The 15,030-nt window shown below is 36.3% G+C and overlaps 1 pseudogene; it reads right to left on the bottom strand.

Moving 5' to 3' along the window:
* Positions 1-12,476: 12,476 nt before the first annotated feature.
* On the bottom strand, positions 12,477-14,618 carry LOC119530852 (annotated as a pseudogene).
* Positions 14,619-15,030: the final 412 nt, after the last annotated feature.

The following is a 15,030-nucleotide window of genomic DNA, read 5'->3' as shown; positions in this document are numbered from 1 at the left end:
CTGACAGAAGGAGATGAGGGTCTTTTTAAATGCAACAATAAAGGCCTTCTGGCTTTCATGCCATGCCCTGAGTTGATAATTGGATGATTTGAGCATGTCCTCTTTTCCTTGAGTACATTGCCATCCTTCACAATAACCAACCAACTTACCGTCTCCATCACATAATCTAAGCATAAGCTAATGCTTCCCTCTCCACCTGCATCTCATCCCAGTTTGCCACATGTGAAAATGTTATTAACTGTGATACTTTCTGAAGGACTACCTGCAACGGTGTTCGTTTGCTATCTGGCTGACAAGTGTTCTAATTCTAGTGACTTATTCACAGAATTTGCTTCCTAAAACTACTTGTATTCTCAACTATCCAGCCACCAAAAGCAGAACCTGAGCCAGGATTTAAGTGCAATTAGTTTATTTGAGAGATGGAAGAAAACCTTGTAGGAAAGTAATGAGTGATACAGGAGAGGGTACCAGCCAATAAAGGATTCACCAACAAAGGGTGATGGAGTTTAATACATGGGGAAACTCGGTGAGGTAAAACATATACCTCAAGTTAACTCTCCCCCAAGAAGCAAGGGGCCTGGGATCTTTATATACTCCCCCAAGGCACTGATTGAGGATTATTTCCTAGATTGACTACTCATGAGGACTGTGTGCCCCTTAATGTCTTTGGGGATTAAAATGTCAGAAAATGGGTGCAGATGTTGGAAATTAGGGGTCAGCCACACTTCAATGAAGCTGTATAGCTATAGAGATGTGGGCACAGCAACAGCATCTGCTACATTTACGCTGCAAAATTTACATGCTTCTCCATTTATGCTCTCATTGTTCTTAGATAAAGATATTTGAGTATTTATTGTCATATTTGTTTTTATTTTGATTTTCTCTTTTAAACTATAGGCCAGGATAAAACTATTTAACTTACTTGCATCAGTCTCGGTAACTAGCAAAGTACTTGGCACATAGTAGGCCCTCAAAAAATACTAATTAAATAATTAATTAATGTTATGTCAACAAATACATACTCTTGTCATCATCTGAATTAATGATTCTGTCTCCATAGACAATATGTAGCAGTTTCTGTCTATCTAGTGTTATCTCTGCAATCAGGCAGAGAGAGGGAAATCAGATTTCCTTTGTGACTTCTAAAATTTTGAGGATGTATAATGTTCCCAAGGGAAGTTTTAGATTTTTGTTTAATATCTGTTTTTTTTTCAGAAAAATTCTCCTCCACTGGATCTAGATTTTATAGTAATTGCAGAAAATGGACTAGCATATTCTTTGGTATGAAGTGGCTTGAGGAGATGAAATATGTAATTTGAGCAAGTATGGATTGTGACATCAGAACAAAAGTGATCTAGACAACATAAAGCATATTTCCTTCCCATACTTTGCACAATGTTAGTTAGGGTTTTAAACAAAGAAGAACCCCTAGGGGGGAAAAATACATTCTCTGGCTTACCATTTAATTAAGAGCCCATAACATTTCTTACATTTTCCTATAATATATAGGTGCCATGGAACCTTTGCTAGCACTCACTAGGAATTAAATAGAATTCTTACTTACTTGAATTTAAATGTAGTTATATTAGTTATATACATTTGGATATTATAATGTCTAAATTCTAAGTACAATCAATCCTCCTTAACATTTAAAAACTCATTACATTCCAATCTCCTGACTGTTGCTAGAAGGAGGCTCAAGTATTCCAAATAATTTAAGACTGATTTATGTCAAAGTTTTTTTTTTTAATTATCACTTGGAGGTTGATTTGAGAGTTTCATGAAAACATCCCAGATCATAGAAGATTTTAATAATTGTTGAATGACTTGCTCTAGATTTCTACTCAAATTTCTCTTCTAGCACAGTTATAGAAAATCCGTGAAGCTATTAACTTTCTGTTATAGAAAAAGAACAGCAAGAAAAGATCTTCTGGTTTATATTTTTAAACTTAAATAATACCAAAGGTCATTTTATTTTTTATGCCTTCATAGCTGCATTGAATGGAGGGAAAAAATGTTAAAACATAGTGCTATACTAGATATTATTTACTGTGGGCAAAGTATTATAATGCAATTTACTTCTCTGTTATAATTGTGAAGGAAGTTTCTTTACCTAGTAGCTAACTGTCAGAAAGAAGTATGTAGCAAATACTTCTGAAGAAGACTATTATACTAAATAGAATGAATTATGATGATTCCTTTGATAAATCAACTATTTCAAAATAACTCATATTAATCTGTTTAAAAGACTAATGGTATCATTTGTTCAGTGGTGCTTAAAACTATATTAGGACAGAAGAAGATGGAGGCATAGAGAGGAGCAGAAGCTAGTTTGTCCCCCGGGAGCAACTAATAAACAACCAAGAACAACTAGTAAATAATCTGGAAAAACTGTGGGGGGACAAACTGACTGTCCACTCATCATACACCAACCTGAATTGGGAGGAACACCCAAGATTGCATCATAAAATCTGTAAGTAAAAACTGCATATCCAAGCTGGGAGCCCCCTCCCCCATGGCCCAAGCTGCAGAGCCTCCTGGTGCTAGAGAGCAGCTCTCTCCTAGCAAGTGAATACAGCTCAGCTGAGCTCCAACTGGGGTTTTAATTAACAAATGTGGACTGCTCAATACAAGATATTAATCCCCAACAAGCAGACAGAGGCTTTCGGTGATGACTGACCTTGGAGAGCTGGAGGGTGGCCACAGACTGGCCTGAAGGGAGCTTTCTGTCCCTTTTCAGGTCATTGGAGAGAGCCATCTTCAGTTCCCAGTGCCCGGACCCAGACAAGGGTGGAGATAGAACAGGTAGAGAGACTATTCAAATGTAAATGAACTCTCCCTGGGCGGTGTGTCTTCCCTAAGAGGAAGAGGGTGGTACCAAGCTCTACTACCCACCTTCCATTCAGAACCAGACCCCAGAGCCTGGGGGAAAACAGACATGGGCTACACCTCCTTACACCAGTCAGGAGCTATAGGCTGACAGGTGCCACCTGCCTGGTGGAAAGGCACAGTGACCTGAGGCCTCACAGGGTGTATCAATCTTGTAAGACACACTCTCAGGGAGATGTGATACTATTGTCTTCTTCTGAGACCTGAGCCCATTCTGGTCTGGTACAACCTGATTGGGATAACCAAAGAAACCAGATGCCTAGACAACAGACTACAACTTACACTAAGAAAAACAAAGTTATGGCCCAGTCAAAGGAACAAACTTACACTTCAACTGAGATACAGGAATTTAAACAACTAATACTAACTCAATTCAAAAAGTTTAGGGATGATAGGGCAAAAGAGATGAAGCATATAGTGAAAACACTTGGTGTATGTAAGGTAGAAATCAAAAGTTCGAAAAAACAACTGGCAGAATCTATGGAAATGAAAGGCACAACACGAGAGATGAAAGACACAATGGAAACATATAACATCAGATCTCAAGAGGCAGAAGAAAACACTCAGGAGTTGGAGAACAAGGCAACTGAAAGCCTACACACAAAAGAATAGATAGAGAAAAGAATGGAAAAATATGAGCAACATCTCTGGGAATCTAAGGACAAAATGAAAAGTGGGAATATATGTGTCATTGGTATCCCAGAAGGAGAAGAGAAGGGAAAAGGAGCAGAAGCAATAATAGAGGAAATAATCAATGAAAATCCCCCATCTCTTAGGGAAGATTAAAAAATTACAGATCCAAGAAGCACAGCATACCCCAAACAGAATAGATCTGAATAGGCCTATGCCAAGACACTTCATAATCAGATTATCAAACATCAAAGATAAAGAGAGAATCCTGAAAGCAACAAGAGAAAAGCGATCTATCACATGCAAAGAAAGATTGATAAGACTATGTGCAGATTTCTCAATAGAAACCATGGAGGCAAGAAGGAATTGGGGTGATATATTTAAGATATTGAAAGAGAAAAACCACCACCAAAAATCCTATATCCAGCAAAACTATCCTTCAAATATGAGGGAGAGCTTAAAATATTCTCTGACAAACAATTTGAATAAGATATCTGCTCTACAGGAAACTCTAAAGGAAGCACTGCAGACAGAAAGGAAAAGACAGGAGTGAGAGGTTCAGAAACAATTTTGGGAGATAGTAGCACAGCAATGTAAGTACACTGAACAAAGATAACTGTGAGCATTGTTGAAAGAGAAAGGTAAGGAACATGTGGAACACCAGAACAAAAGAGGAAAGATAAAGGCTTGGACTGTATAACTCAGGGAAACCTAGGGTGTGCAACAATTGTAATAAAAGGTACAAATGTGCTTTTACATGAGGTAGAACAAATGAATGTCAACATTTCAAGGTGTTAAAAGTAGGGTGGGATGGGGGGGGAATACAATCAATGCAAACTAGAGATTCTGATTAACAGAAAAATTGTATTATGCTTCCTTTAATATAACAAAGGCAATATACGAAAGATAAAGGCATATGGGGGAGGGACACAGGGGAAGGGTATGGACTCTGGGCATTGGTGATGTTGTCTGACTCTTTATTCGACTTTAGTTTAATGCTATCTTTCTTTTTGTTGCTTTCTAGCTTCCATGTTTGTTTTTTTCCTCTCTCTCATTCTTTTTTCTTTTTCTTTTGTCTCTCTACCTTCTTCGACTCTTCCTCCTCCTTTGTGGAAGAAATGGAGATGTCCTTATATAGATAGTGGCAATGGTGCTGAATACATAAATATGTGACTATACAGGGAACCAACAATTGTTTACTTAGGATGGAATGTTGGTGTGTGAACAAAACCATCTGAAAAAAATGGGTTGACCAAGAAACTTTGAGGGCACAACATATTGAGTGAAATAAGACAGACACATAAGGACAAATATGGCAGGGTCTCACTGATAGGAACTAATTATAATATGTAAACTCATAGACATGAAATATAAGTTACCAGGGTATAGAACAAGGGTAAAGAATGGTGTGTGGTTGCTTGTTATGAGCAGACTGTTCAACTAGGGTGAACTTAAATGTTTGGAAATGGACAGAGGTGATGGTAGCACATTATGAGAATAAATAACAGTGCTGAATGGTGTGTGAAGGTGGTGGAAAGGATAAGCTCAGAGTCACATATGTCACCAGAAGGAAAGCTGGAGGTTGCAAGATGGGAATGTATAAAACAGTGATTCTTGTGGTGGACAATGTCCATGATTAACTATAGAAATATTAGAAATCTCTCTCATGAACTAGAAAAAATGTATGACACTATAACTAGAAGTTAATAATACAGGGGCATATAGGCAAAAACTATATACCTATTGCAAACTATATACTACAGTTAGTAGTATTTTAACATTCTTTCATCAACAGTAACAAATGTACTATACCAAACTATGAAGCAATAAAGGAGTGGGGGTGGTTAGGGGTATATGAGGATTTGAGTTTTTTTTTTTTTTTTTTGTCTTTGTTTCTTTTCTGAAGTAATTAAAATGTTCTAAAAATTGAAAAAAAAATAATTGTGGTGATGGGTGCACAGCTGTATGATGGTACCATGGGCAATTGGTTGTATACTTTGGGTCTTTGGATAATTATATGGTATGTGAACATTCTCAATAAAAAAAATAGATTGGGGTGATGAATGCATAATATATGATGGTGCATGAACAGTTGATTATATACCATAGATGATTGTATGGTATGTGAATATATCTCAATAAAACTGAATTTGATTGAAAAAAAAATTGTATGAGCTCCATTCTAAATCATAAGTGACTTGAATTGAAGCATGATCTACAAAAATGACTTATGTGTTGATCAAGGATCAGATATTTGACAGATACTTGAAAACTCAGCTGTAATATCTAGACATAGAGGTTTACACGAGGTGCTATTAGTAGTATGGTATTGTCATAGTGATCCTAGACTTCTATTATCTTTAGCCAATAGCACAAATTTACTGAAGTTAAGGCTTATTGAATCACACAGGCCACCTCCCTCAATAAACACGTCAGTCAGAGGGCTTCTGAGACTAATTCTAACTTCCACTCCTCTTCATGTCAGCTCCACAGTCCTGGGACATCAGACCTGCAGGGGGAATAGGAGTTGAGGGTATAAGTTATTTACATAAGTAGCAAAGAAAGGATGGAGGAGTTGCTGGAAACCAAAAAAAAAGGATATGTAATAAATCAAGTGTGAGTATATGTATTTATGAGATAGCATCGTTTTTTTTTCTTATGTGTCCTGGTAAATCAACAAGTATTTTAATTAAGCAAGGAGAGGATTTGGAAGTGAATATATGGGTTTGTATAATATGTGGGTGTGTTTCTGCTTATGATGGTATATATGTTTGAGGGTGTGTGTGTGTGTGTGTGTGTGTGTGTGTGTGTGTGACTTTGAGATGGTTGAAAGAGGAATTCTTAATCTATGCTGAACTATTGGCTAAGACAGATTTTATTTTATTTGACTTTATAGATTGAGGATAAAATTTGCAATTAGTGTCTTTGATGCTGACTATCATTCAAGGAAGAAGCTTGAGTCTCCTTTACACTGTGAAGCAATAATACATGAAGAAAAAAATGGGAAATGTAGTGACAAAGTAAATAAAAAAGTTTGGTTTCCACATTTCAAAGGCAGGTTTGCTATCATTAATCATAGTACTTGTAAGTACATCCTAGTACTTGCTGCACAGATAATTATTTGAGGAAGGACACTTTCTAATTTCAATTTATTTTTATGAAACTAGTACATGAACATGGTACAAAGTCAAATAGTTTTCTGTTATAAATTCAGATTGATAATGTGTTTTTAGTTCTCCCCCAGCAACTACACTAAAATGAAGTAAAGCCCAAGGGGCCTAAATACTATAGGACAAAGAGGAGGGGAGATGATGGGTCAATGGCAGATAAAGAAGACTAGATATGACAACAAATATTTAGAAAATTGAAAGTGGATGGAAGAGTACTGACTTAAGACACTGGGAATGTTGAAACCTCTGCCTTTAAAGAGAGAAGTCAGTTAGATGCAAGACGATCCAAGCTACAGGACCCCTAAATTTCTGCGGAATTGGAGACAGGGATCCGAAATTGACTTTTGGTCAAAAGCCCTTATAAGGAGGAGATGGACTTTTAGATATTTCTCTCATCCTATTCTAGAGGACTAAACTTTCCCACCCTGGGAGGATGCCAGATACTTCAAATGAAGTTTTGCGTCAAGGGACACCAGACCAAGTTGAGGAGGCTACTGAAATTACAGGGTTTCTGTGAAAATCTACCTGACCTTTTTCCCTACACTCCTCTAAGAGGGCAGAGCTAGACATAAACTCCCAAGGGAGAGACTGGACAGTTCCTCTCAGGGAACCTGACAGAAAAAAGACCTATAGACACTAATTTTTGGGGATCTAACAGCAAAGTCTTTTGTTTTCAATCCATACACACACACAAACACAAACATACACACACACAGGCCCCAGTATGCTTGTAATTGCCCAAAATTGACAGATATTTGAGAAAAGTGTCTAAATGGACAGAAAGACATCCTAATATACAATCATAAAAAATAGACTCTAAAGAAACAGCAGTAGAGAAATTTCAAGGAGCACAAAAAGTGAATTCAAACATGAAGGAATTTAATATTTTCTGAGGGAGAAATAAAAGATTGTGTCCATGAGATAAAAACAGAAAGGACATAAAGAATAACTCAGAGAACAGGAAAAATGATGGTAGAACTTTATTTTAAATGATCAGTAGAAATGTTGAAAATACAGTTGAAAAGATCTCACAAAAATTGAAACAAATTGTAAAAGATGAAAAATAGAGAAAGTGAAAGTCAATTCAGGAGATTAGTCTAGAGAATCCCATATCTAACTAACAGTAGTTTCAGAAAAAGAGAGAAGAGAAAAATTTGGATCTGGCTGTTATCAAAGAAATAATTTAAAATGCTATTTCAGGGCTAAAGATCATGAGTTTTCAAATTGAAAGATCCCCTTAATGCCCTGCACAATAAATGAAACACACACACACACACACACACACACACACACATCCACCCAGGCCAATCATCCTAAAACTGAAGAACAGAAAGGAGGAAGAAAAGGTGCTCAAATCCCACATATAAGAAAAAAATCAGGAGGTAGAATAATAGGAGCTTTCTCAACATCAGTGAAATGAGCTAAAAGACAATGCAGGAATGCCTTCAGATTCAGAGAAAAATGTATTTCAAACTTAGTTACTCTCTACCCCCAATCTCTGATTCAATACTCAGTTGATTGTAATGAGTTTTCAGACATGAAAAGAGTAAAAAATGTTATGTTCTGTGTACTGTTTCCCAATAAGACCCTAAAGGAGGGGCTACATATGAAAAGGTAATGAAGAAAGAGGAAGATCAGGAAATCCAGAAAACTTTTGTTTCCTTTTACATAGGAGAGAAATTAAAGGAATTCCTAAGATGATGGGGAGGGATATTCCAATATAACAGTGGTGCAGCAGACCCGGGAGCAACCAAACCATATTGGAACAGGAAGTTAGTTAGAGGAATAACTCCAAGAAAAAAGAAAAAAAAAAGACAGCAGAAATAAATAGATATCCTGCTGAGTTTTATGAGGAAGCTTCCTGCTTTGTCAGAGAGATTGTAGATCAAATACTAATGGGTTTCTCTTTTAATTTAGCTTGGTTTATGTTGAATTTCTCTAAGACTACAACTATGTGCCTTTATGAATAATCAAGGTTAACTTAAGGATGTTGAGATAGGAAGTTCATCCTGGACTATCCAGATGGGTTTAATGTAATTACATGGGTCCTTATAAGAGGGAGACATGATGAGACACAGTAACATGTGCATTCTATTCAGACCATGTGATGTTTAATTTCATGTGCCAACTTGGCTAGGCTATAGTGTACATGGAATTTGCATCTACAATCGGTTGATTGCATCTACACCCATCAAAGGAGATTGTACTCAGCAATGTGGGTAATCTCTTCATCACAAAATCAGGTGGAAGAACTAAGAGTTTCAGAGGTTAGAAGAATTTCTACTCCAACTCCAATATTGGTTCTTGCTGGAATTTCCATCTTCCCCTCTGGAATTCAGATCAAGGACTTCAGTATCACTTTTATTGGAGTTTTTGGCCTGTGGCCTACCCTACAGAGTTTGGACTTGCCAGCCCCCACAGTCCTGTGAGCCAATTCCTTATAATAAAGCTCTCTCTTGCTTGCTCTCACTCTTTATAAAAAATATATATATATATACACACACACACACATATTGTGCATAATATATACTTATATATGATATATATGTTCATATGTATATATGTGTAAATATTTGTACATATATTCTGTTGATTCTGTTTCTTTGAAGAACCTTGGCTAATACCAATAACCTGTAAATAAAGATTCTTCAGCCATAACCAGCCCTCCACACAGCATCCAGCAAGGCTTTATCCTTTCACTATTTAAAAGTCAGCTGTCAACACACACACACACACACACACACACACACAGACACAATAACATTTAAAAAACCAAAAACGTATTTTTAGTTCCACCAGCCTAACAAAATTATTGCTGTTTCTCCACGTTAGATTTCAAACATGTTTTTACATGGTTACTTAAATAAATCACGACCTTGTTTAACTTGTTAGAAGCTAGTAAAGGGGTAGACGGTTACAAAAATGAGTAGGGCATAGTTTCTGCCTTCAAAGGAGGGAGACAGTGAGGTAAATAAGTTTATTAAAATGGAATAAATAAAGGAGAGGATGACAAGAATGAGTGTGGAGGTGGAGGTGCTAGAAGGAAAAACGTGAAAGGGGACAGCTGATTAACTCTGGGTGTGGAATTACCTACCCTGGAGATTCTTTACTGGGTCATTTTGAAACTTGTTCAATCAGTAGTTGGCTTGAAAGAAAAGCAGAGTTGTCAGAATATAAATGGCAATTGTTTAAAATTCTTTATTATGAAAATTATTAGAATTTTCATGACTTTGACTAATTATTCGTGTTAATTACTTCACTACTTAACCATTTGATGTATTTATATACTTGAGAAAGTAACCTGATTTGCTCTCTAATTAATGTAAAGAATTTTACTTTTTCCAGAATCTACTCTACCAGCAATAACATCAGATTTATGAGAGTTAATCTCATTAATATTAATGGAATTTTTGCACATAAATTTCATTATGTATCGCTGATGTACGAGAGCTTGGTGAAAACTAAAAAATCTCATGTGCCGAGGACATTAGCGAAAATAGATGGTATCAGGGGATAGAGACCTTATTAAAGTATGATCATCTAAATTATGTTCTCCAGTGATAAGAAATAATTGTCATAATATCATGGAGAGAATGGCCTTTGTAGAGAATCAAAATAGATCCAAGGCCATCTCCTATATTGGAGAAAGTTAGTGTGTCGTTACCTGTAAATAGACAAACCATTGAATATATATTTTGGCATAAAATATTTATGACACCTTTCTGATTTCTCTTGAAACTCCCTTTTTTTTTTCAATGCTCTTTTAATTTGTGTATTTCACTGAGGAAGAAAACCTCAATTAAGTGCTTACTCTCCTAAATAGTTCAGTCTAACTTCTGGATGACTACATTTTGCATGTTTACAAAACCTCAAGGCAGTAATGTAGGCAGCAGCTGTAGCAGCAGAGGTGCAAGTGGTATTATTCCCGTAGTAACAACGATTTTCATCAACAAGCAAAGTAAGTCTTGGGGCTAAGAAGCCTAGGCTTCAGAAGGTAGCATCCATTTGGACTTCAGAATTATTAGTCTGGAACACCTACACATGTAGTAATTGAAAATATTTTATTGGCAATATACAGGAAATAATGGTGGAGCATGGGGTGAAGTCTTAGCCTTTTCTCTCTTTTTTTTCTTCTCTTTCTTTTATATAGAAGTCTATGATCACTTTTCCTGTGAATCGAAAGCAGTTTGTGCATTTTGCCTAAATTTTACTCAACACGTCAAATGCAATTTTGAATGGAAAAATGTACCTTGGTGAAGGCAAATTAGATAAGAAAAATGACAAAACAGACTGCCAAGAGAAAAATCAACTATTTGCAGAATGACTTCATGAACTTCAGTGCTTGTAAGATATTACTTTAAATAAGTTCAATTCACTCATTTATGTATTCAACACATTTGCCAGCACATTTATTAAATACCTATGTGTGATTATACTGAAATACATCTTGTAGTGAAATTGAGAGTAGAAATACAAATATGTATTTAGTTTTAATATATGATAAAGTGCCAAAAAGGAAAATTATGGGGTGATAGAAGCTGATGTCTCTGGACAGAGAGTGGGACGTGTAGAGGACAGAAGAGTTGAGGCTCCTGTAGTAAGTGACATTTAAGATCTGGAAGAGGAGTGAGTGTTAGGTTAGGTGAAAGTTGTTAGATTAGGTGTAGGGCTGGTGGATGGGAGGAGCCAGACAGATAGAAGAGTGCAGGCAATTACCTGAGCCAGGAAGGACAATGAAACCTTAAGAACTGAAAGGCCACTATGCAGTATAGCTGGAATATAAGAGTGCAGTGAAGCAAGGTGAACATAGAGAGGTCATGCAGGACCTTGAGTTTATGTTAAAACTTTTGGCTATCAAAGCCATTGAACCATTTTAAGCAGGGGAGGAGCATACTTATATCTGAGTTTTAAAATTATCATTCTGGCTTTAATGTGGAAAAAAATTGAAATGGAGAATGGATTATGCTCAAGAAAAGATTTTTGTGTCAGAAATATTGAAAGACACTTATAGCCTTTCAGGTAATGATTTAAAAACTAGCAACATGCTTCTTGATGGTCTAATTCTAGACAGTTTAACATTTAAAATATTCAGTAATTAAATCTATTTGAGTTTTAAAAATATTTTATATCAGATACTTTATAGTTAATAGAATTTCGTATAATTTTCATAGGTAAAAACCATATCATACAATCAGTAAATAATTTGATATAATCAATAATTTCTGCGGAAATAGCAACAAAAACTTTAAAAGGAGCTCTTTTGTTTAAATAAGGATAAACTTTTTACTAGTACTGGTCACATATTTTAAACTAAGGATATCTTATTTTTAACTATCTTGAAAAAGTTATAATATACCAAACATACCAATAAGTACATAGAATAAAGGCTGTGTTGTACGTCGTATAGCACTCAGATATCACACACATTCAAACCACCTATCCATTCTTTATTTTTTTTTAAGGTTTCTTTATAGCATTTATTGGTAATAGAAAAAAACAAATTTCAGTCCAGTGAAAGGAATACTTGACACTATATGGGTTCAACTTTATTATTATAAGACATGTTTTCTACAAAGATCAAATGAATGGTGTGTATCCAAAGATACTTAGAAATTACAGACTAACTTTTTTGAACTCCTTTGTATACGTGACGTTTGTCCTTTTTCCTATTGAAACAGAATTAATCCACTGCTATTGTTAACCTATCTCTTTGAGTAGATAGGTTCAGCTATCAAAGGTAACAATATTGTGCTGAAAACACTATTATATATTTAATGCTGTATAATATTGTTTCATTTTCCTTTCTGTCATGGATCTGACCACAAACTTCCCAACAATCCAGATATTAACTCTTTTGAGTATCGGATGTCCATTCACTATGTATTTATATCCTTCTTCCCCATTTACTATGGGTCTCAGCCAAATTGATTTAAGCCATGCATTATTATACACATGAGCACCTTGAGGAGGATAGAGAGTAGATAACATTTCAATTGCTTTGGACTTCATGATTGGTTTGGAATATTTTTCATCATCTTTCCTATTGACCAAGAAGGGCCAAGTATCATCATTTTGTTTCTGGGTTGGGAAATGGCCACATTCAGAGAAGCATTTCAGGAGCTCACTTTTTTCTAATCCTTGCTGGTCTTTTCTCTTAGCAAACACTGTTTCATAGAATTTTTTTATGTCCCTCCATTCTTCCAGTTCTGTAAAGTTTACAATTTGTTTTGTCCTCCAAAGACCAAGTTGATATCTAAATGATGGATCATTCTGTGATACATGTTTATAACTATTCTCAAACTCAGTCCATGATACAAAGCCTTGGTCATTACTCTTTGGTACCTTTTGCATTCAAACCACCCCTTGACATGCGCCTGCATGATGCTGATCATTCTAACAATTTTTTTGCTGATCAAAAATTAGTTCCTTTCTTGGAACACTTGGAAGATTTCTATGTGTGCTCCAATTCTTCTAACTTTATTGTCACTTTTCTCACTTTTATTGAAAACAGATTTTATCCTTGGTTGTGGCTTTGGTTCTGGCTTGGCAGGTTGTTGCTGTTTTTTAACAATGATTTTAGTACAATAATCTGGCAATATTGATGATGCAGAGTGTGCCAGTTTGAATGTATTATGTCCCCCAGAAAAAAGCCATATTCTTTGATGCAATCTTGTTGGAGCAGACATAATAGTGTTGATGAGATTGGAATTCTTGAGAGTTTCCATGGAGATGCAACCCACCCAACTGTAGGTGATAACTGATTAGATAATTTCCATGGAGGTGTGACCCTACCCATTTAGTTTGGGCCTTGATTAGTTTAATAGAGCACTGTATAAGCTCAGACAGAAGGAGCAAGCTTGCTACAGCCAAGAGGGACACTTTGAAGAACGCACAGGAGCTGAGAGATGAGCAGCAGCTTACAGAGCAACATTTTGGAGATGGCCTTTGAAAGCAGACTTTTGCTCTGGAGAAGCTAAGAGATGACAAATGCCCCAAGAGTAAATAGAGTGATTTTTGAGGAGCTGCAGCCTAGAGAAGAACATCCTGGGAGAAAGCCATTTTGAAACCAGAACTCTGGAGCAGTCACCAGCCACATGCCTTCCCAGCTAACAGACATTTTATGGATGCCAATGGCCATCCTTCAGTGAAGGTATCCAATTGTTGATGTGCTACCTTGGACACTTTATGGCCTTAAGACAGTAACTGTGTAACTAAATAAACCCCCTTTATAAAAGCCAATCTGTTTCTGGTATTTTGCATACCGGCAGCATTAGCAAACTGGAACACAGAGAAAGTAGCCTGACTGGATTCTTAAGGCAAATGAAAAGACCTTGTCAACACAATTCCTCTCCAGTTATAGAATGCTTTGTCATTTTTGTTCAGAATCTCCATGAAAGAGGAGGTCAGAGGATGCAAGGGCTAGCCAGATGGATGGGGAAAGCATCCAACATTCTGGACTTCCCTTGGTGCTGTTGTTTTTCTTCCTCCATTTTTTTACTTACTGTCTCAATGTCAGTTACTATTTTACTCAGTTTAACTTGTCCTTTTGCAAGTTGATCTCTAGATTCCTTGTGTTTTTCTTTTACATTAAACAAATTTGTCTCCTTGAAAGAAGCTCATTTTGAGGATTCTCAAAAAGTTTCAGTTTTATAAACGCCCTTGGGAGAATAAATATTTTTGCATGGTGACTGGATTTCTTGGACCACATCAAGTACTTCCTTTTTTTAAATCTCTAAAGGCATGTGTATGCCGATTTCCATTTTTGGTATTTATTTTTAAAGACACTAACAGAAGTTCCTTGAAATTTATTCTCATTTATTTTCTCATAATATTGGGCAATGAAAGTTTTTGCTTCTTGGAAAAATCTTGCCTAATGATCTTTAATGTAGAACATTTTTCTTTTCTGAGCATAGTTTCCTCAGTAGCCATGATGGACATTTAGGGTGATATTTATTTTTAAAGGCTGGGTTCCAGGTCCCTCCAAACATATGGAATGATGTGGAACACATATTTTGACAGTTGATGGCAGATGGTCAAAAACTGTGTTTGGCTCTTCCCAGCAGCTTTAGTGGTCTGTATGGAGATCTGCTTCAACCAGATTTTGGCATTACACTAAATCAGTGGAACTGGTCATGTCTCTCTTTGGGCTTCTATTTCCACTGCAACATTTTGGCCATAAAGGTCATGGGCCACTTCTTCTACCAATCAGTGGAGAAGCACGCTCCCCCCCACTATCCATTCTTAATGGTACAGTGAGGCAAAGCTGACATTTAATCTCTCTGCTTTGTAAATTCTCTTAACTAGCTTTTGTTTGTAGTGCAGTGATGTATGTACAATTATT

Source organism: Choloepus didactylus, chromosome 4 (assembly GCF_015220235.1).
Source record: "Choloepus didactylus isolate mChoDid1 chromosome 4, mChoDid1.pri, whole genome shotgun sequence".
Taxonomy (NCBI): domain Eukaryota; kingdom Metazoa; phylum Chordata; class Mammalia; order Pilosa; family Megalonychidae; genus Choloepus; species Choloepus didactylus.
Note: the sequence above shows the minus strand (reverse complement) of the source record. Positions and strands in the feature narration are given on the sequence as shown.